Below are 24,105 nucleotides of genomic sequence, written 5' to 3' on the forward strand. Positions count from 1 at the left end.
AAGTTAGAAAAACTTCCCGACTAGAAAAGAGGAAGATTCAGTAACCACAAAATAGATGTTCTTAGCCTGTAGTTGACAATCTTTGCCAAATTTAAGGGCTTAGCTCATCCACCCAGAGGGCATGCTGGAAAATTTTTCCTATAAAAGGGCAGTATAGCAGCATTAGCTAGAAGGAATGGAGGGATGGGTTTTTTAAAGGAAAGGGCCCTTGAATTTTTGTTTCTTGATAGATATTTAATTTAAAATAAAAAGTTGATTTGTTTTCTTAGATTTCAAAATCTTAGTCTTTCTTTGAGCTAATTTTTGGTATTCTGAGTCTCATCTTAAAAGAAAAGCAGCTCCCTTTCCACATTTATAAGCCTTGTAGTTATAGAAAAATTTAAATATATATGCTTTCTTCACCTTAAAAATATGTACCCTGTAATTCAGATTTGAATAAATGGAAGGTATTGTAGATAAAATAATCTGGTCAAATATAATTAAATATCCAGGGCTGACCCTAGCTCAAATGGCACCCCAGGCAAGAAGTGTCTCTGGTGCCCCCCTCTCCATTTGTTTAACTTTTGAATACCTTATTTTTTATTGCATTTGCTGCCCATTTCACAACTTTGATGCATGATTTGCATGAATGATTTATCACTGTCATATAAAATGATACATTTGGATACTAGGATCCATAAATCTGTATTTATTCATGTGCTATATAAACAAATTTAAAAAAATGTTTCCTCCAAGCTGATAGAAACTTTAATTTTAAGAATAACTGAAATGTACTAACATCAAGAAATTGAACTGTGCACCAATATTGGGTGGACCAGTATTAAATAGTGTTACTGTAGGTGACAACCTTAGATTGTTAACCCTAGTTCTTTAGTTCAAAGGGATGATTTTCTGGCCTTTACCCTTGCAAACTGAAGGACAGTGTGAGAGAGATCCAAAGACTGGCCAATGGCATTTTCAAGCGATAAAATAGCAAGTGACGTCAGTCTATGGTCAGCCATTGCTGATATCATTGTGAGCACGAAAGTTGAAAGTGGAAGCCAGAGATGTTTTGTAGATGGGAATCAGACTGCTTCCCTTGCTTATTTGGCTGCTACAAGGGTCAGTGCTATGGGACCATAAGCATCAGAGTGTAACTGGTGACAGAAAGACAAGGAGGGCTTTTAGTTCTGGCACTGAGAACTGGAGTTTAATGGCCAATACAGTTGTTCATCATTTGCAAGAAACCAGGTTGGATACTGAGATGGATGACATGGTCTATTTCGCTCTTGTTGAGGGAAGCAGTACAAAATGTGTTTTGACACATGATTGTTAAAAAAACAAACAAAACCTCACAGTGGATGTATGTGCAACTAAAGAAATTCAAACCTAAGCTTAATCCATTTTTTAAAAAGTGGTTTCTAATGGTGAAGCTTGTACTCAAATATATCTGATCATGTTTTGCATCTGTCTTATCCAAGGTCTTTCCATAAAAATAGTCCAGACTCCCAAATTAAGCTAATTTTGAGCAGTATAAATAAAAATAAGATGGCCAAATGCCAAAAGGCCTACATTAAGAAAATATTTTGGCAGACACAATTGAAAAGTGAAGTAAAAGTAACTTCCTGACAGCAGAATCATGTAGAAAAAGGATTATCAACTGTCTGTAAATTATAGTTGTACTTACCTTTGTGAGGGCAATGGCAGATTTTTCAAGATATTTGGCAAATACATCTTCATGAGATACAGTATGTGAGAGTAGATTCATTCAGGATTGGTTTCCTCACCCTTATGTTTTTAATGTTTAATTTTAATTAGGGCAGTCAAGCGCTTAAAAAAATTAATTGTGATTAATCACATGATTTAAAAATTAATTGTGATTAATCAAGTTGTTAAAAATAATTGAATACCATTTACAAAAATATTTTTGGATGTTTTCTACATTTTCAAATATATTGATTTCAATTACAACATAAAATAAGAAGTGTACAGTGCTTACTTTATATTTATTTTTTATTACAAATATTTGCTCTGTAAAAAACAAAAGAAATAGTAGTTTTCAATTCATCTAATACAAGTACTGTAGTGCAATCTCTTTGTCACTTAAGCTGAATTTACAAATGTAGAATTATGTACGAAAAGTTACTGTACTCAAAAATAAAACAATGTAAAACTTTAGACCCCACAAGTCCACTCAGTCCTACCTCTTGTTCAGCCAATCGCTCAGACAAACAAGTCTGTTTATATTTATGTGAGATAATGCTGCCCGCTTCTTGTTTACAATGTCACCTGAAAGTGAGAAAAGGCATTCAAGTGCTCTTTTAAGGCTTCTGAAAGCATGCTCCACATTTCATCCTGCCAATTTTGGAAGGCATTTCGGATTCTTAAACCTTGGATAAAGTGCTGTAGCTATCTTTAGAAATCTCACATTGGTACCTTCTTTGCGTTTTGTCAAATCTCCTGTGAAAGTGTTCTTGAAATGAACAACATGTGCTGGGTCATCATCTGAGACTGCTATAACATGAAATATATGGCAAAATGTGAGTAACACAGAGTAGGAGGCATACAATTCTCCCCCAAGGAGTTCAGTCAAAAATTTAATTAGCACATGATTTTGTTAACGAGCATCACCAGCGTGGAAGCATGTCCTCTGGAATGATGTTTGAAGCATGAAGGGGTATATGAATGTTTAGCATATCTGGCATGTAAATACCTTGCAATGCCTGCTACAAAAGTGCCATGTGAACGCCTGTTCTCACTTTCAGGTGACATTGTAAATAAGAAGTGGGCAGCATTATCTCCCTTAAATATAAACAAACTTGTTTGTCTTAGTGATTGGCTGAACAAGAAGTAGGACTGAGTGGATTGTAGGCTCTAAAGTTTTGCATTGTTTTGTTTTTGAGTGCAGTTATGTAACAAAAAAATCTACATTTGTAAGTTGCGCTTTCTTAATAAAGAGATTGCACTACAGTACTTGTATGAGGTAAATTGAAAAATACTATTCTTTTGTTTATCACTTTTACAGTGCAAATATTTGGAATAAAAATAATAATATAAAATGAGCCTTGTATACTTCGTATTTTGTGTTGTAATTTAAATCAATATATTTGAAAATGTAGAAAAACATCCAAAATATTTAATACATTTCAATTGGTATTCTATTGTTTAGCAGTGCAATTAGAACTGCGATTAATCATGATTTATTTAACTGCAAATAATTTTTTTGAGTTAATCACGTGAGGTAACCGCAATTAATCGACAGTCCTAATTTTAATTGATGTTTTTTCATCTTATAGACATAGGTGCAAAAATTACAGTGCAAATATGTTTACTTATTCGAGAGTCTGTGTTTAGATTGACAAATGGAATCCTATCATAAGGGTAGTTTTGAGGAATCCCGTTTTGATCATTCTATCCAAATGACCAATATATGTGGAACATCAAACAGTGAATATGCCTAATGAGATATTTGCAATAAACATTTACATTGTTGTAGCAGCTAGAGGCCTGGACCATGTGAGGGCTGCATTGTACTAGGAAAGCAACATTTCCTCCTTTGAAGGTCAGCATGAGTTCTTTTCTTTAATTTAATGCCAAGATCTATTGCAGCCTCAGATCACGCAAAAATGCAAAATTCTTTCCTGTCTTTGGAAAAGGAAAGCAAATACTGTACACTTCTGTGATGAAGTGGGAATTTTCTGTAATATTTTTATGACCCTTAGGTGTTCCTCAGTTTCCCCTATGTTTTGCATGGTTACTCAGTGGGGTGCGGGGGAGGACATTTGCTTTCAGGGCAGGTTAAGAGACATTGATATGAATGGTTTCAGAGTAACAGCCATGTTAGTCTGTATTTGCAAAAAGAAAAGGAATACTTGTGGCACCTTAGTCAGTCTCTAAGGTGCCACAAGTACTCCTTTTCTTTTTATTGATATGAATGTTGCCTCACTGTCTGAGCTGGGACTGGTTATTAAAAAAAGACTGTGTGATGTGGTGTCCACCCCACAGAGGTGTAGAGGAGACTGGTCCTGCCCTGTCCTAAAGTGGAGAAGTGGAGGTGAGTCATCCAAGGGGCCTAGGGAAGCTACAAGGGAAACAGTCAATGGGAGGAAGGCTGCAAGGAGCAGCCAACCAGGGCCCAGTGGGCTCACATAAAAGGTGCTGCAGAGCCAGTCAGTCAGTGGGTGACTGGGAGCTCTGAAAGTGAGGATTGTGTCTCTAGCAGGTTGAGAGAGCAGGAGTACCTTGGACAGGGTAGCTGCTGGCAGGGACTGGGGGAGCAAGGGGAAGCTCGTGGATGGTTCCTGCGACTGAGGTGAGGGTGAAGAAAGTGTGGGGTCATAGAGAAGTGGCCCAGGGAATTGTAGCAGCATTGCCAGAAGTTAAAGAGGTGTAGCAGGAGGCTGCTATCTACAGGGTCCCTGGGTTGGGACTGGCGTAGTGGCTCATTCAGCACCAGGGAAGTGGCCTAGTTATTGGACGGTGACGCTCACCCTCCAGAAGGAGGAAACACAAATGATGACCTGGCCTGAGGGCCGAGTCATGAAGAGGACTCTGCAGTTCCTGGAGTGATATGGGTCTGCAAGTGGACACAATGGCAGGAGAGGCTCCATCAGAAGAGAGTGCACCCACTGGCAGAGCTAAATCCCAAGACGGCCAGCAGGAGTATCACAGACTGGCTGAGGCTGACCCCATATCAGTGGGGGATCTGTGAAGACAATGGCAAAGGCAATCACCGGGACATTGACACCTAGCAACCAATGACCCAGTGGGAGATGGATTTCCCCAACTCTCAGCAGGAAAACTCAGCAACATTTCCCAGATAGAGAACAACAGACTGGGGTGATGTGACGTGCAGGGAATAAGAATTGGCTGCTGCGAAGGAGTTAGGGCCGTCACCTGGAATCTGACCATGGAGACAGAGTTTGAAAAATGGTTTCAGAGTAGCAGCCGTGTTAGTCTGTATTCACAAAAAGAAAAGGAGTACTTGTGTACTTAGAGACTAAGGTGCCACAAGTACTCCTTTTCTTTTAATTTGAAAAATGGCATTCACTACAACTTAGCTGGACTCTGGCTAACCAGAATGGACTTGGGCTATGCTTTAACCTTCCATGGTCTATGTTAACCTAAGGACTTACTATGCTGTGTTCCAGCTGACTAATAAACACTACTGTTTTCACAATGCTGATAGAGTGTCACTGCAAATGCTTGGGGAGGTGCATTAATCCCTGAAGAGTGTACAAGTCTCTCCCGGGGTCTGTCTCAGTTGGACTTGCTGAACAGAGCTCATAATGTGAAGCAAGACTGCTGGAGCCCCAAACGTTTAGTCTAAGGAAGCGGTGAGGCTGTGTGGCCTACCCTAAGCAGGAAGAATGAGACTCCTTGGGGGTCTGGCACACTAAAGGGATTTCTCCTATTGACTGTGCCAAAGCTGGGGGTGTAGCACTGATCCTGTGGATCCATGACAATTTGCTCTTTGTGATTTTTAAAACTTAATTCTAACCAGCTAAAATAAGAACAGGTGCACTAACAATAGATGATTGCAAGCATCAAAAAAACCAAAATCCCTCTCTTAACAAGTAGGATAAAGAATATTATACATAGCTGCAAAACAAACTGACTAACACAATAGACACATTATTGACTCTATTCTAACTTGCTTTGGGGGTTACAGTCGGTTAAGTAAGAGAGCAGTAGGAAGAAAGGGTAAAAAGCAGAAAGAGAAGACTGAGTAGGAAAGAAGATAAACAGAGGTATGAATGTCTGAATAGAGACATCCTTGCTAGGTAAAATGTATTGGCTGTGATATGACAACTTGTAAACGTTCCCAAAAGAAAACAGAATTCATCCTGGTTGTAGTTTGCATTCCATCATGATTCCAGAAATTAAAGAGCTATACTCAAAGTTTCTGTTAAACATTTAAGATGTAGCAATGTCCTACAATTGTTTCTCCAGCACACATTATAAGTTGAAGGTTTTCTTAAATCTTTTATTAATAGTCTTTTTAAAAAATGGTGATTAAAGCTTCTGAGCAACTTTCCTTTTGCATTATCATTTTTTTTCATTGATTGTTTTGGTCACTAAAAGGACCCAGAAATTGCTTTTTTGGAACAAGAACAAAACCCTGATGTAGCTGAGTGCTAGCACAGAAAGCAGCTTTGTAGAATGGTGTTCCCAGAAAGTACTTTACAGATCGAAATAAAAATTGTCATAATTATTTATCATATCTTAATTATTTACCCAGGGCTTGATATTCAGAGTTACTCAGCACCCTTGGCTCCCATTAACTGCAATGAGTATTGTGGTTACTTAGCACCTTTGGAAATTGGCCCAATTTTTTTTTTTTTTTTTGGTTCTTTGCCATGGAGAGGAAGATTTGTCCCCTGGCCACAACCCGAAACCATCCAGTGGAATGTCCTGTTCCTCTGTGCCAACCTTTTGTTCCTGGAAGCCTTGCTCCATGATCCCCCTTAAAGGGGATTCCCTCCATCAAGGAGGGGGTTATGGCCCTAAGGTTGTATTATCTTTCCTTGGAAATCTCCTCTAGATCAGTGGAGGAATAGTGTGTGTGTGTGTGTGTCTCCCCCACCCCCACCCCACAACCAGTGCAGATCCCTGGATCCATGGAGGACACTGCAGGATTCCAAGGGAAGGAAAGGATATTGCAGGGGAGGCAATTGGCCTACTTCTTTCCATGTAGACAGGGAGACCCACATGCAATGATCTTTGGGATGTGATCAAACCTATAGCAATCTGAATAAAACTTGGAGGAAGGAGCACAGCTTGCAGGAGGGAAGTGTTTTGAGGAGGCACCAGGAAATCAGTCTGGGTGCACACACCTAGAATAGGTTTCAGAGTAGCAGCCGTGTTAGTCTGTATTCACAAAAGAAAAGGAGTACTTGTGGCACCTTAGAGACTAACAAATTTATTTGGGCATAAGCTTTTGTGAGCTACAGCTCACTTCATCGAATGCATTCAGTGTAGAATAGTGTAGAATAATAGCTGCAGTTGCAATGGCTCTGTAAACACACCTCTTAATAAAGAACCAGTTTAGTTTTACAAGCAAAGAGCCCTTTTATGTTATCACTCGGTGTGCAGCACATGAAAAAGAGCCCATGTATATAAAATGTAATTGGAAATTAACTTTAGAATCAGCGTATAGAAATATCTGCCATTCTTTCACTCTCTCCATCACTATGGCTGCATTATTCCCCTTAGTTCCACCTGCAGAAAGGTTTCAACTCTCCCCCCACCCCAGAACTCAGGACAAGTACTGCCCCACTCTCTGCACAGTGGGTTCCATTTAGGGGTGATCCAGAGAGAAGGTACCATGTGATGGAAGAATCTTGCAGTGCTGCTCCTATGGAACTGCTGGGGAGTCAGGGAAAATCATGCATGGGGTGACAGCTGGTGCAGTCATGGAGTCTCTGTACAGAGACCCATGGATCCTGTAGGTAGGGTTGCCAACTTTCTGATTGCAGAAAACCAGATAACCTTGCCCCGCCCATGCCCAGAGCCCCCACCCCTGCCCCTTCTCCGAGGCCTTACCCTCCACTCACTCCATCCCCCCCTCCCTCCATCACTCTCCCCCACCCTCGCTCACACTCATTTTCACAGGGCTGGAGGAGGGGTTTGCGGTGTGGGAGGGGGCTCAGTGCTGGAGCAGGGGGTTGCAGTGTGCGGGAAGTGAGGGCTCCATCCAGGGGTGCAGGATCTGGGATGGGGCTGGGGATGAGGGGTTTGGAGTGTGGGAGGGGGCTCAGGGCTGGGACAGGGGTTTGAGGTGTGGGAGGGGTGAGGGCTCCACATGGGGGTGCAGGCTCTGGGGTGGGGCCAGGATTGAGGGGTTTGGATTGCAGGAGGTGGCTCCAGGCTGGGGCCAAGGGGTTCAGAGAGTGGGAGGGGGTATGGACTCTGGGAGGGAGATTGGGTGCAGGAGTGGGTATGGGATGCAGGCTCCAGGAGGGAGTTGGGGTACACAAGGGGGCTCAGGGTTGTGGCAGAGGGTGGGTTGTGGGGTGCGGACTCTGGGAGGGAGTTGGGGTGCAGGAGGGGGTATGGGATGCAGGCTCTAGGAGGCAGTTGGCGTATGGGAAGGGGTTCAGGGCTGGGGGAGGGGGTTTGGGGTGTGGGAAGGGATGTGAGGTGCGGACTTCAGGCGGCGCTTATCTCAATCAGCTCCCAGAGGCATCTGGTATGTCCCCGTGGCCACTTGGGAAGGGGTGGCCAGGGGGTTCCACATACTGCCCTCGCCCACAGGTGCTGCCCCTGTGCTCCCATTGGCTGCAGTTCCCGGCCAATGGGACCTGCGGAGCTGGCGCTTGGGGTGGGGGCAGCATGCGGAGCCTCCTTGGCTGCCCTTGTGTCTAGGAGCGAGACATACCGGCTGCTTCCAGGAGCTGCGTGGGGTCAGGGCAGGCAGGGAGTCTGCCTTAGCCCAGCTGTGCTGCCGAGCAGACTTTTAACGGCTCAGTCAGCACCAGGTCTCTTTTTGACCGGGCATTGCAGTCGAAAAGGATGTTTGGCAATCTTAATTGTAGGATCTGCAGTGTCTGAAAGCAGCAAAACCATCCCTTTCACAGAAGGATTCAGGGCAAACTTTATAAGAAGGAACCTTGAAGAGTTTGTCTCTCTGGGCTGCCTCCTGTGGGTTTTATCATAGGATGCTGCAGTCTGTCCTGTGACTGGAGGACATTATCTTTCAGTCAGAGCTGCCAGGGTATTAATAATTCAAAGCACAAACTCCAGGTTGATGTAGACTGAGCCGCAGTGATGCAGCTGTACCACTGTAGTGCTGACAGTGCAGAGGCTGTAAGCCGGCGGGAGAGAGCTCTGCCGTTGACTTAGTTACTCCAGCCCCTGCAAGTGGCGGTAGCTCTGTAAGCAGGAGAAGCTCTCCCACCAACATAGTGTTGTCCACACTGGCGCTAGGTCATTATAACTTATGTCGTTCGGGGGGTAGCTTATTCACACCCCGGAGTAACATAACTTATACCGACCTAAGCTAAGTATTCAGTCCTCATTTGAATGCTGAAGAAAGCAGATCCTTTTGTTGCTGATGTAGCATAAGGTATAATTTTTTTAAAAAAAAGGAACAAAAGGTCAAATTCTTAAAGCCATAAAAGTTAGAGATGAAAACTTTTAGGCCACCCAGTCTATCTCTTGACAGTACAGGGTCACTTTCTACAGTGTATTTTCTAATATTTTGCTGTTAAATTTAACCCTTAAACACATATAAATATTAATGCATGCTTATTTTAACAAATATTGTCTTTATCTTCACTTTGTAATACCCGCTCTCTCATACATTGAAATACGAAGTGTGTTTCTGCAGTCTTTGCACAGACAAAAGCAGCATGGAGATCTGCAGAATCATATCCATGTATTGTTGTTTTGCTTACGAATTTTGAGTGCCATCTGTTGGAGCTCTGGAGACCCAGTCTGCTCAGTGAGTCCTTTCCTCACTGAGTCCTAAATGTAAGGGGACTGTTGCCCCCTTACTAACATTCAGTGGGGGTGTTTTAGCTGGCTAGCTCCCAGTACTAATAGGGGAAGGGTCTATGGGAAACCAGGACCCTGAGACTGACAGTCCCCAGGAACAATGGGGAGAGGCCAATGCTCCAGATCAGCCTGAATGACAGGGCGGGCAGGCTAATCAGGGAGTCAGGAGGCCAGGGAGGTCCCATCCTCCGTGTGAGCTGGATTTGCCTGGGTCAGACAGAGTGGGGCCGAGCTAAGGAGAAAGCAGGGGCCCAAGCTGAGCTAGGGAGCAGAGCTGGGCCAGATCCAGAGGGACCAGAAAAGCAGCCCAGAGAGAGCAGACCCTGTCCTGGGAGCAGAGCTGCAGCCCCAAAACTAGAGGCACAGCCCAGAGAGAGCAGACTTGCCCTGGGAGCAGAGCTGCAGCAACCAGAGCCAGAGGGGCCAGAAAAGCAGGCCACGAAGAAGGTCAGTGCTGAGAGCAGAGTCACAGAAGCAGCCTGCAGAGCAGGCCTGTCCTGGGAGCAGAGCTGCAGCAACCAGAGGCAGAGGGGCCAAAGCAGCAGCCCAGGGAGTTGGAGGCAGAGCAGCAGCAGCAGTGCAGAGACAGAGTGTTGCAGCTGGGGCTGGAGCAGTCCGGAGCTGGGTGCGGTCAGCAGCTGGGGAGACCGAGGGGGACCCTGGGCAGCAGGCTCAGCCAAGAGGCTCTGCTGGCCAGGCTTGGATCGTAACCCTGACAGGGCGGGGGCAACACTGGGAAGAAGGGTCCTACCACTTAGAGCCTGAGAGCGTGTGGCCACCAGCAGAGCAAGTGTCCAACCCACAGCATCCCTGCAGCACAGCCAGGGCCTGAGAAGAAGGCCTGGGACTTACAAGGAACAGACTGTGAACAGCGGGGTGATGTGTTTCCTTTAACCTTTCCCATTTCCCCTTATTCTTTTTAAAATTAATTGTTGATTAAATAACTTGCATTTGCTTTAACTTGTATATAATGGTCAGTGGGTCAGAGAAGTGCCCAGTGCAGAGAGAGTACCCCGGAGTGGTGACACCCTAGCCCCTGTCCTAGGTGACCACAGCAGGGTTGGGGGTCGAGCCCCCCAGGAATCCTGGGGCCAGCCTTGTTGGGGTTACGAGGACTCTGCCAGACAGGAGGGTGGAAGGGGAGCCCTCAAGGGCAGGGAGGCCACTGGGTAAAGGAAGTGGGAGCGAGGACTCAGATCCTTTCGCTAGCCCACTTCACCGGGGTAGTGCAGAAGCCAGGAGAGTTCCCCACAATAGCGGGACTATTCCCCCCCTTACATAATCAGAACTAACATTAATAACAGTTGAAACAAGAACCGATGTCGAATTAGTTTGAGGAGGGACACAGTTCTGTAGCCAAAAATAAAAAAATAAAGAGTTAGAGAAAGCATGTACACTTTTGTAATTTGGAGCATTCCATGGATGAAAAGTTCACTGCAAACCAAGCTGCATTTAACAATTCCCTCTTCTCTCTGTTGTTCAGAACATAGTTTCATAGCTGAAAGTCTGGGGAGCTGGGGAAAGGGGTGATAGAGTTTTATATATTCATTCATATGTCATAATAACAGAATAAAAGTGTGATTCTAGTTTGGAAAGTGTGCATCCAAAAATGGCAACTTCTGCCTGAACAGATCTGCTCGCTGTGGCTATTCAAAGTAATATCTGCTTATTTTAGTGGGAAAAAATATGTTTTTACTCTGACTAATGTATCATTGAAAGAATTATAAGTTAAATTTCAACTACAGAGCTAAATTCTTCTGTCATTTACACTCCAGTAGCCCACTGAGGAAACCAGTTCTTCTGCCAATGCACCTCTGCAGTCAGAGAGGAAAGGGCGGGTTTTACCCCAGTATGAGTATTCCAGTTATGTATCACAAACAAAGTTCTATATATGAACTGAAATGATGCCGAATTTTAAATGCTCACAATAATAGCTCTCTACCTGTTTTTGTCGTGGACAAGAACTTGCTACTGTGTGTGCCTGGAAACTTACCCTGACATTGTGTTCAGCACTTGAGAGAAGCAGGCAGCGGCACAGTGTGCTAATGTCCCGAGTTGTAATGAAGTTACATCACATTTGATGGTATATATGCTTTTTCATATATGTTATTACCTGCACTATAAGTGGTGCAGATATTCTATTAATGATTGGGTTCTTAAGCTCTTCTTCTTCCATGGTAACAATCATATCCCCTCTCAGCCTTTGTTTTGCTAGGCTAAACAAGCCAACCTCGTTTAGTCGGTTCTTGTTAGCTAGGTTCTCCATTCTCCTGATTTAACAAAACTACCACAAGTAGTCCTCCTACTGTTGTCCCACACTTCACTGGTCACCACAATTATCTTTCTTTGGTCAACTTCCCCACATAGGGCATGGCTACACTTGCAGATGTAGAGCGCTTTGAGTTAAACCAGCCTTTGGAGAGCGCAGTAGGGAAAGCGCTGCAGTCTGTCCACACTGACAGCTTCAAGCGCATTGGTGTGGCCACATTTGCGGCACTTGCAGCGGCATTGGGCATAGTGCATTATGGGCAGCTATGCCAGCATGCAAGTGACTGCAATGTGCTTTTTAAATGGGGTGGGGGTGGGGTGGAGTGTGACAGGGCATGTGTTGTGTGTATGTGGGGGGAGAGAGAGTGGGTTTTGGGGGGGCTGAGAGCATGTCAACATGCTGTCTTGTAAGTTCAGACAGCAGCAGACCCCCCTCACTCCCCCGTCTCTCTCTCTCACACACAGCATTCCACACTAATGGTTGCTTTGTCTCGGAGCAGATAAGCAGCCGGCTTGTCAGAAATGGAGCTTTCAAAGGGCATGTCCGCATTCCTACAGCAATTCCAAAACAATGACAAGAGTGGTCACTTGACTTAAGGGGATTATGGGACATTTCCGGAGGCTGCTCAGAGCACAGTAATGTAACACCTCGTCCACACTGGTGCCACGGGTACTCCAGCGGGGGTGCAGCAAACGTTATTCCACTCGCCAAGGTGGAGTACCAGCAGCGCTGTAGCCGCGGAGTCAGAGTGCTCTACGTGCCTTGCCAATGTGGACAGGTAGTGAGCTAATGCACCCGGGGCTCCCTTATTGCGCTGTAACTCGCAAGTGTAGCCAAGCCCATAGTCTCATTCTGCAAACCACAGTTGCAACCACTGTTCTGTGTCTTGCAGCTGAAAAGATAGGTCATCTTCAATAAGACTACAGTGCAGCTCTCAAATTATGTATTAGTGGGTGCTAAAAAGGAGTACAACTTATACTTGGCTCGCTGCCTGACACACACACACAAATGTATCTATATTTGTAAATGCCCTTTGCAGTAAGATATGGTATATTAGCCATGCAAAAAACAAAAACAAAACCTACTCGACATAATTCATTTGGAATACATATTAGGGAACATTTACTACGTGTTGTATTAGAACTATAACAATGTGTAACCCACTCACCTTCCTTTGTTCTATGATTGCAGAGGTGTGAACTGCCCACTTCACCTTGAAAAAAGAAAAGGTGTACTTGTGGCACCTTAGAGACTAACAAATTTATTTGAGCATAAGCTTTAAGTGAGCTACAGCTCACTTCATTGGATGCATGCAGTGGAAAATGCAGTGGGGAGCTTTTATATACACAGAGAACATGAAACAATGGGTGTTACCATATACACTGTAATGAGAGTGATCAGGTAAGGTGAGCTATTACCAGTAGGAGAGGGGAAAAAAAAGGTGGGGAAAAGACCTTTTGTAGTGATAATCAAGGTGGGCCATTTCCAGCAGTTGACAAGAACATGTGAGGAACAGTGTGTGTGGGGGGGGATAATAAACATGGGGAAATAGTTTTACTTTGTGTAATGACACATCCACTCCCAGTCTTTATTCAAGCCTAATGTAATGGTGTCCAGTTTGCAAATTAATTCCAATTCAGCAGTCTCTCACTGGAGTCTGTTTTTGAAGTCTTTTTGTTCTAATATTGCGACCTAATTTGTTCTAATATTGGACACTCTGAAATCAAGTGACCAGAGAGATTGAAGTGTTCTCCGACTGGTTTTTGAATGTTATAATTCCTGACATCTGATTTGTGTCCATTTATTCTTTTACATAGAGACTGTCCGGTTTGGCCAATGTACGTGGCAGAGGGGCATTGCTGGCACATGATGGCATATATCACATTGGTAGATGTGCAGGTGAACGAGCCTCTGCTAGTGTGGCTGATGTGATTAGGCCCTATGATGCTGTCCCCTGAATAGATATGTGGACACAGTTGGCAACGGGCTTTGTTGCAAGGATAGGTTCTTGGGTGAGTATTTTTGTTGTGTGGTGTGTGGTTGCTGGTGAGTATTTGCTTCAGGTTGGGGGGCTGTCTGTAAGCAAGGACTGGCCTGTCTCCCAAGATCTGTGAGAATGATGGGTTGTCCTTCAGGATAGGTTGTAGATCCTTGATGATACTCTCTTACAATGTGTTAACTCCTTATGCTGAAAGATCTGCTCCACCTTGTATTTAGCTGTGACACACAGAGTACCTTTCCCAGATCTGAGGAAGAGCTCTGTGTAAGCCTGAAAGCGTGTCTCTTTCACCAAGAGAATCTGGTGCAATAAAACAGGGGTTCTCAACCTTATTCTTTCTGAGGCCCCCACAACATGCTATAAAAACTCCACAGCCCACCTGTGCCACAATAACTGGTTTTCTGCATATAAAAGCCAGCAGCAGTGTGAAGGGGTCTCAAGCAGGGCAGTTGCTTGGGGCCCCATGATACAGGGGCCCCCATGAAGCTACATTGCTCAGGCTTTGGATTCAGCCCCAGGTGACAGGGCTCAGGGTGCTGGACTTCAGCCCCATGCAGTGGGGCTTCAGCTTTCTGCCCTGGGCCTCAGCGAATATAACGCTGGCCCTGCTTAGTGGACCCCCTGAAATCTGTTCACGGCCCCCCCCCCAGGGGCCCCAGACCCCTAGTTGAGAACCACTGCAATACAAGATATTACTTCACCCACCTTGTGTCTTTAACAGAAATACGTTTTCCTTTTTACAAAATCCTAGTCTGTTTTCAGGGGCCAGTGCTCCCTCTGCAGGCAGAAAAAAAACTAAGACCTCTTGGCTTTACAGAACTGTTCCTATCATGGAGTTCTGGATAAAATGCTTTTTTTAAAAAAAAGTGATCAGTAACTGGAGTATGGATTTTTTTTTTTTATAACTGATGAGTAGGTGTTTTTAAAAAAAAATAATTATTTTAAGTTTGTTGTTGCATCCAAAATTCAGTAAAAATAAAGTGTAACTTAGAAACGTTATCTAAATGATTCAGCTGTCTGTTCAGTCTTAACATTCATGAGAAATAAGTTGTTTACATGCATGCTTAAAGATGAGTCCAAATAACCCGTGTGTGATTTGCTTCATTAGCAACACGTGATGCAGCTGGCCAGCAGAGTTTTAGGAAAGAGATCTTTATTAAGCATGATGAGAGGCCAGTATTACATGCTGTCCTATGTGTTGGCAGCCTGGCCCCAGCTTGTATTCCTGAGCCTTTGCTCTCACATCAAACTAGCTCCCTCCTGAAACCTATCTTTCTCCAGTTCCTCATCAACTACAGGGCTTAATGCTACAGGACTGAAATATTAGGACACCAAAATATAAATAATATAAATACACACTTATTGTATAAGAAGCATGTAGGCAACTATGGAAACGGGAAAAGAAAGCGTGTTAAATACGCTGTATTGCCAGAGTTCCCCTTATTTTATTTGGAAGCTCTTGGTTTGTGATCTCTCTCAGAGGTTACTGTAATAATTTATTGTTCTATGATGTATTTGTGGCCTGTAAAATGAATTATTATGTAAGAATCTTTTCAATTTGAACAGACTGTGAGTAGGAGTCATCTGCAAATGGATTTAATTGACAATAGGTGGATTTCTGTAAGTAGCAACAGAAACATACAGACTGGATTTGGATTGCTTGGGACAAAAGTATCTGCGGAATCTTCGAATTTGGGGAACCTCTTTCAGAAATCAAGAACTCCAAATATGCGACAGATGCCATATAATTCTTACCATACTGCCCAGATGGTGCCAACGGTGTCCTCATTATTAATCCCCATGTCAGTGCATTGGAGATCGGAGTGATTCAACAGGAAGAAACACATTAAACCCCATTCATGCCTGTCTTTAAAATTTTGAAAGGAATCTTGAGAATAAGAAGCGATGGTTAAAACTTTGCCAATAATGTAAATGGAGCAGTTAGAAATGAGCCATTTCAATTTAAATCTACTAGAAGTTTGGAGCAAGTTCTCATTTTCATCAATAGAGTTGAAAAATTTAGCCATAGCATTCGCATTTGTTGAACATTCTCATCTGGAAAATCTATAGGGTTACTCAAAAAGGAGCCTAGACCCCAAAAGTCACTACAAAGCGTGTTATGATTTTGTTTTACATGTAACCTTTTGTTTCCATTACACTTACTCACCATCTCTTGAATTTTAAATCATTGGTAATACACTTATCCTTGTTTTCACTATAAATACATCTCAGTGCTGTTATATTATGCAAGATGCTGATCCTGAGTTGCATCATACCAACTGGTATGTGCACCGTTCCCTTGGAGACAGCCGATCTGATATTTATGTGAGTGTTCAGTGGATAGAGGGCTGGACACTAACAGGGGAACACTTCAAAGGGGCTTGGAGACTGGGGTGCACCTACTGTTAGCCTGCAAGGCAAAGTAAGGACTGACATAGCTCAGAGGAGAGTGTGTGGGTTGCGAACAGGCTGATGGTGCCAGGGAGCTGACACCCAGTTAAGCACAAGGAAGTATCCCTCATGTGAGAGGCAGGGGTAACAAGGTGATTCGCAGTCCTGGGTACCCCAAGAACCATCACCCACACATCTTGGTGCTTATAGCCCCAACTTTACTACAACCAGGAGTAGTGGAAGGAGTAACAGACAAAAAGGAAGAGAGATACACAAAGGCCAAAAGAAAAGGAGTACTTGTGGCACCTTAGAGACTAACCAATTTATGGAGGGGATGGGGAGGGGGAAATAAACATGGGGAAATAGTTTTACTTTGTGTAATGACACATCCCAGTCTCTATTCAAGCCTAAGTTAATTGTGTCCAGTTTGTAAATTAATTCCAATTCAGCAGTCTCTCACTGGAGTCTGTTTTTGAAGTCTTTTTGTTCTAATATTGCGACCTTTAGGTCTGAAATCGAGTGACCAGAGAGATTGAAGTGTTCTCCGACTGGTTTTTGAATGTTATAATTCTTGACGTCTGATTTGTGTCCATTTATTCTTTTACGTAGAGACTGCCCAGTTTGACCAATGTACATGGCAGAGGGGCATTGCTGGCACATGATGGCATATATCACATTGGTAGATGTGCAGGTGAACGAGCCTCTGCTAGTGTGGCTGATGTGATTAGGCCCTATGATGGTGTCCCCTGAATAGATATGTGGACACAGTTGGCAACGGGCTTTGTTGCAAGGATAGGTTCCTGGGTTAGTGGTTCTGTTGTGTGGTGTGTGGTTGCTGGTGAGTATTTGCTTCAGGTTGGGGGGCTGTCTGTAAGCAAGGACTGGCCTGTCTCCCAAGATCTGTGAGAGTGATGGGTCGTCCTTCAGGATAGGTTGTAGATCCTTGATGATGCGTTGGAGAGGTTTTAGTTGGGGGCTGAAGGTGATGGCTAGTGGCGTTCTGTTATTATCTTTGTTGGGCCTGTCCTGTAGTAGGTGACTTCTGGGTACTCTTTTGGCTCTGTCAATTTGTTTCTTCACTTCAGCAGGTGGGTATTGTAGTTGTAAGAATGCTTGATAGAGATCTTGTAGGTGTTTGTCTCTGTCTGAGGGGTTGGAGCAAATGCGGTTGTAACGTAGAGCTTGGCCGTAGACGATGGATCGTGTGGTGTGGTCTGGATGAAAGCTGGAGGCATGTAGGTAGGAATAGCGATCAGTAGGTTTACGGTATAGGGTGGTGTTTATGTGCCCATCACTTATTAGCACAGTAGTGTTCAGGAAGTGGATCTCTTGTGTGGACTGGTCCAGGTTGAACCCGCCGCTCTCCTGCTGGTAATAGCTCATCTTAAGTGATCACTCTCCTTACAGTGTGTATGATAACACCCATTTTTTCATGTTGTGTGTGTATATAAATCTCCTCACTGTATTTTCCACTGAATGCATCCAATGAAGTGAGCTGTAGCTCACGAAAGCTTATGCTCAAATAAATTGGTTTGTCTCTAAGGTGCCACTAGTACTCCTTTTCTTTTTGCGAATATAGACTAACACGGCTGCTACTCTGAAACAGAGGCCAAAGCCTACTGCAATCAATAAGCTAAAGACCACCCAGAACTACAAACAGGAGATCCTGTCAGGATCAAATTATTTCCTTAGGACAAATCATACTCTTGAAAGCAAGGTACATGTGTCAAACAGATAAACTTTCTTTCAGATAATGTAGCAGTGGATGGGCATATATTTCACTGAAACCACAAATACATTCACAGAGTACAAACACAAGACAAAAATGCAGATGGGGAAGACAGTGAAATATGCACTCCACTGAGACTTGGTCAGCAGGACACAGAAGGCGCACAGGCTGCTAACTGACTGATAGATATTGGAACAGACTCTCAAAATACCACACCACCAAGCTCATGGCAGTCTTCTATCATTACGAGAGACTCACATTCCAACATCAAACCATCCTCAAGGCATATACAAGGCTTTATACAATTCTAGAGTGTGAAAGAACAACCCTTCCAAACACAAAGGAAAATAGACCAGTGGTTCTCAACCTGTGGTTCATGGACCCCTGGGGGTCTGCAAACTGTGTCTGAGGGATCCATGCAAGGACAAAACAGGCTGAACAGAATTCAACTGTATAAACAGACAAAAGATTTTCAAAGGGGTCCGCACCTCCATATGAAATTTCTTAGGGGTCTGCAAATGAAAAAAGATTGAGAACCAGTGCCTTAGACACCAAACAAGTTAAGAGTTAGTTAATTAAAACAAAAAGTTGATGATAAACTCTATATTATGATGTGTAGAGTATAATAGAATAAATATATGACTGTAGTATTCATGTTTAATTTTGCTATTTCAAATATGACAAATGGGAGGTTGTGATAAATAGCTCTGTCTACTGGGAAGCTATGGTATGATTGTGTATGGGCACCTAGAGAACTTTTGTTTCAGGATGTGCTTGATGAGAGCACAGAGTACGTGAAGGGAGGAATAAAGCCTGAATGTAATACTGTCTTGGTTCTCTCTATTTATGCTCGCATATAGAACAGGGATGAAAACTGAGACTATCACTGTTCTCCAGGTTTGAACTGGAACAACAAGGTCATGAAATATATAAGGGTGAGTGAACCTGTTAAGAGAAAATATAACCAACACCACTCTTAGGCTTGTCATGCCCTCCCAGTAGGTCACCACCATAGCTTTGGGGCCCCCTCCCAGGCGACAAAGGACGTGTTCAACTCACCAGAGGGCTTTGAAAACATTAACCTGGCCTCACAACACCCCGGCAACATAGGCAGGTATTTTTATCCCCAGTTTACAGGAAGGCTAAGTGATTTTCCGAGGTCACTTAAAAGGTCAGGGTCTGTCAGCACTAGCACTCAGGAGTTCTTGGCACCCAGTCCTGTGTGCAGACCAGACTTCTTAGACATAGGAACATAGGACTGGAAGGGAGCTCTTGGGTCATCCAGTCCAGGCACCTGCTATTACGAGTATGGTGCCAAAACTATCATCATTAGATCTCTAGTGTTCCACAGAGAACTGGCTGTCACTAGCTCCTCCTCCGTGCTGTCAGCTGCAATATCCCATTAAAAGAAGTTGACAGTACATTAATATTTTCCTGATGCCATTTAACCAATTACTGTAGCTTGCCACAACAGTAAAAAGTGGGAGAGGCGGCCTGTGCAAACATGACTGGGCGGGGAGATATGAGACAGTATCTCTATTAAGACATGGCCCACACAATAGAAATGTTTGAGAGTCCCTAAAGTGGAGCATAAGTGGATTTTATTTTATTTATTTTATTTTTTTTTGTATTTTGCATGTGCTGTTGACCTCAATCTCCTTTCCCTTTGCACAGAAACTTGCTATTTTTATATGTCTCATATGCCACCAGGTACTTTTCCTCCTAGGAAATAACTAGTTCAAGGACACCATAAGAGCTCTTTGCATATAAAGTGGATCTTCAGTACTCCATGAAACTGGGTGACAAAACCCTCTGATGTGATGTTATATTATTCAGCTCAGAGAGAAGGATGGAAGAATGGGGCCACACTCTATGTGATGCAGAATGAACAAGAACTTAAAATCATGTTGCACACATTCAAATACAATGTCAGCATGGAACAAAAAACCAACCAACCAACCAACCAGAGCTGAGTGTTATGACTATAAAGTACCCATCATCATAGCTCCAACCTACAGAGAGCATAGCTCTCCTTTCACTACTTTTCCTTCAGAGCTTCTTATTATTAGGGCCCCAGACTCTAGTGGGAATGGGGGACTCATTAGCAGGACTTCTCCCACAAGGAAATACTATTTAATGTAAGTTAGGCTTGTAGCATCTGGCTCAGTATTTGTAACTTGAAAAATATCTGTCACTTAAAATATAGCATTTATTGAATCTGCAGACATCCATGCTGTCCTCTAGTCTCATTGTGCAAGGACACTGAGCAGGAACAAGGTTTTGTACAAAATGTTTTAGGTGAAACCACTCTGTATGTATTATGTAATCCTCCCAAATGAATCCTAAATAATTAATCTAAAAGCAATCCTATTGTCCTATCAGTTCCTGTTGGCTATTACAATGGAATATGCCAGACGTTCTCCTTCACTCAATGCCCCTAGTATATATATTGGTTTTAAAATGCCATATTTTATACCACATATATTTAATATAATACAAATAGTACTTTATAATACACACTGTCTGACATTCTGTATAAATTCATTTCATACTCAAAAGCATTTCAAGATACAGTTTGTCGGGAAGATACTATTCTAAATGATACATGAAGTTGTGTTTTATTTTAATCAAAAGTTTTGTTATTGAACAGCCTATTTCTTAATATAGCCTCTCGCATCCCATAATACTGAGTCCCCTCTCCTCCTATTAGTTCCTTTCCTTCCCCGCCCCCCTTCATAAGACCTGAAGATGCACAATGTCCTGCTAAAAAAGAAGAGACCTGGAAATTCTAACACTTTCCACTTGCAGATTCAAATATACCTACTAATGTGTTTTTTCGAGTGGTGTGCTTTTGGTTTGAGCCTTGGCCTGCTAAACCCAGGGTTGTGAGTTCAATACTTGAGGGGGCTATTTAGGGATCTGGGGAAAAAATTGGGGATTGGTCCTGCTTTGAGCAGGGGGTTGGACTAGATGACCTCCTGAGGTCCCTTCCAACCCTGATATTCTATGGTTCTATTTTGTTGGGATTATTTTTCAAATAGACTATATACATTGGTCATTGGGATTGACGCTCATATTCTCCACTCACTGGGGAAGCAGCTGATGTTGTGGTTAAAGCACAGAATGGGGACCCTGGACACCTCCATTCTATTTCCAGTTTTGACACATCTTTCCTGTATGCCTTTGGGCAAATCACTCTTTCTGTGTGCGTCAGTTCCCCCATGTGTAGAATGGGGATTAACCCTTCACCTCAGTTGTGCAGCTGAACTCATTAACGTATCTTTTAAATTGCTTTGGGATTCTCAGATGGAAGGTGCTATGGAAGTACACTGTACAGTAACTGTAGAACTGTAAAGTTCAGTATAAGCTGAACAGTCATGTAGCCTGCTTGTATACACATTTCTTTTGTAGAAAGGGGTTCTTAGGATTGAACATAGCAAGGAATCAGTTGATACACTAGCCTCTCTTAGCTTCTTATCAGAAAGACGTTCAGGGCCCACAATAGCATCTTTTAGCTCTATTAAAGTCTAAGGCCAGCAAACCAAAGTGGTTGTGGCAACTGTGTAGAAGATGCCTGGCTAGATTAACTGGAAGAGACGTGTAACAGGGAAAACAAAAGGGATTTCTGACTTCATGTTTGTGTTTCCTGGGGTACCTAATGAAAACATCACTTTGTATTCCTTGAGGGCTACCCTCAGCAATGTATTTTTGTTGAACTATTCTAGCCTTTCAGTGTACATCTCCATTCAAACCACATTTAGATCACAGTTGAAATGAAGGGAATCTCAATCTGTTTCCCAGTGACTATCCATGTAGGCACTATTTATAGCTTCTGCTCAAGTAGCCTCAGGACTACAGCTGGACAGGAAACATTTTTTTCCAGTCCCACAATAATGTTCAAAATATTAAAAAAAATTCCCACCCCAAATTGGGATGAAATGTCAAAATCTCAATTATTTTTGTGAACTGAGAATCTGAAGGGAAAAAATATTCAATTGAGGTCAATTGAAGCGTTCCATTTTAATATCAACAATTTTTTTAGTTTAAGTAGTTTTAACTTTGGAAAAAAATTGTTTTGAACCAGAAAAACAGAATTTTTCATTGTGAATATAATGAAATATAATATATTTAAAAAATAAAAGTGTGTGTGTGTGTGTGTGTGTGTGTGTGCTGGGGAGGGGGGCGGGGCAGAACTGACCCTTTCCTGTGCACAGTTTTGGTTTAGATGAATTGCCTTTTTCCTATGAAAAAAAAAAACATTTTGTCAGAAAATTCTCAACCAGTTCTACTCAGGATGGCACTTGTATGTATGTTGCTGGTTAGGACTGAGGTGGATTTGCAGAGATGTGGGGGGGAAGTGCAGCACCTGTTCACCTTATTGTCTGTCTTTAATAGCTAGTGTTGTGCTATCAGTTTTCCATTTTTATTTACCCACACAATTCCTCCCATGTAACAAGGAAAAGAGCTGTACCCAGGCCTCATACGAGCTAATGCACCTTGAAATAATAGATGATTTCCAGGGGACCTTTATCTACCTCAAGAAACTCTCCCCTTGGCTGAGCCAAAGCCCATTGCAGTCAATGTCTCTCAATGCCTGCAGTGGGATGTGGATCAGAACCTCAAAGTGCATGTTGGGATTCCCTCCAAGATCTTTACCAAGAAGTTTCAGAGAGGCTGGAGCAGGTGGGTATTCACCAGAGTCCGGCCCAATGCTGGGAATGGATAAAGCACCTCAGGTTCTGGCACTGGAAGGCTAAAGACCACAGGCGCTTCAAGACTGCAGCATACCCCTTACTCAAGCAGCTGGACCCAGTGCTCTCCTGGGCTCCAATACCAAGCCTGAGGTATCTCTTGACCCCCTCCTGAATCCTGATGGTCTCATCATCCGACAGGATGCCAATGAGTCCAGTGGAAAGAAGGTGTGAGGAGGCAGTGGGGACCATGGTGGAGGAAGCCCCAGAAGACTTGAAGGAAGAGGACCAAGTTATCCTGCACCTCTACCTGGAGGAGGTGGCTCCGCAAGCTGCTCCTGATGAGCCAGAGGAGGACCCGGAGACACAGTTCAAAATGGAACCTGAGTTGGATAAATTAACCCCCCACCTTCCTTGCCAACATCCCCTCCCTCTTTCTCTAGGGCTGCATTCAGGACTGGAAGCTTCCCCCAAAAAACTGTTCGCTGACCAAGACATAACTGTACATTCAATATTTTATTGAATTACCTCAAACCACTGTAAAGCTTTTGGCAGAGGCCATAGAACAGATTACCAGCGAACTATCATACTGCCCCTGGGTCTGCGAGTTTGCTGGCCAACAGGCTGACAGTGAGGTGCGGGGAGAGGGGGAGGTCTAGCTGGGGGACAGGACATTTGTAGAAGATTAATGGTTCTGAACAGTTGTGTTCTGTTCCTTTCAAGATCACAAGCTTTCATTACAGTAAGTCCTCTTTCCCCACTTACAAACAGGAGCCACACAGAAGGGGTGGGAGGATTTAGGGCTGGTCAGTACAGGAAGGAGGAGGGGAACTTGTGCTGCTCCAAGGAATGTGACAGCAGTCTTCTGTCACAGTATGAAGATTTTCAAGCATGTCCCGTCACTGGTGTCCAGGATCTCCGCTCTCAAAGCCATGCTGCACAAGTCAGGAAAAAGGAGGTAGATGGGTGGGTGAGATATCAAATCCAGAGGCTGCAAAAACACAATGCAGCATCCCTTTGAAGGGGATGGGGGAATGCGAGTGGCTTGTGGTCTTGATCGGAAAGTTTATGGAACAAAGAACCGTTGCTGTTTGACTCTTTCTTTCCTCATTCCTTTTTCTGCTCTTTGCTGGACGAAGGGGCTGGATTTCCTGATGCTGCTGGTGTGGGCTTGGGGGATGGATGGTCATTGGCAGTGATTCACTTCTCCCCTCCATTCAGACACCATTTGCTATTTTAGAATATGGTCTATTGCCTTTAGACCTACCTTCTAGTCTCATATATGTATGTCCACGTATTTCTGGTGCAGCAGAAAATCCAGCTAGTTCTTTAGGTCCCACGGGCACTTCAGAAACCCCATGCTCTGAAACCCAGTTGTAATTTCCAGAACTTTGGGGAGGGCAACTATCCATGGGGAGAGGAGAGTATTGATAGCTTTGCAAACCTGCACCACCACAAACCCAACAATAGACTTCTCCACCCCCAAATAGTTTGCAACTGATTGATAGCTATCTGGCATTGCCAACTTCCAGAGGGCAATAGTCACCCA

This window comes from Chelonia mydas, chromosome 2 (genome assembly GCF_015237465.2).
Source record: "Chelonia mydas isolate rCheMyd1 chromosome 2, rCheMyd1.pri.v2, whole genome shotgun sequence".
Classification (NCBI taxonomy): domain Eukaryota; kingdom Metazoa; phylum Chordata; order Testudines; family Cheloniidae; genus Chelonia; species Chelonia mydas.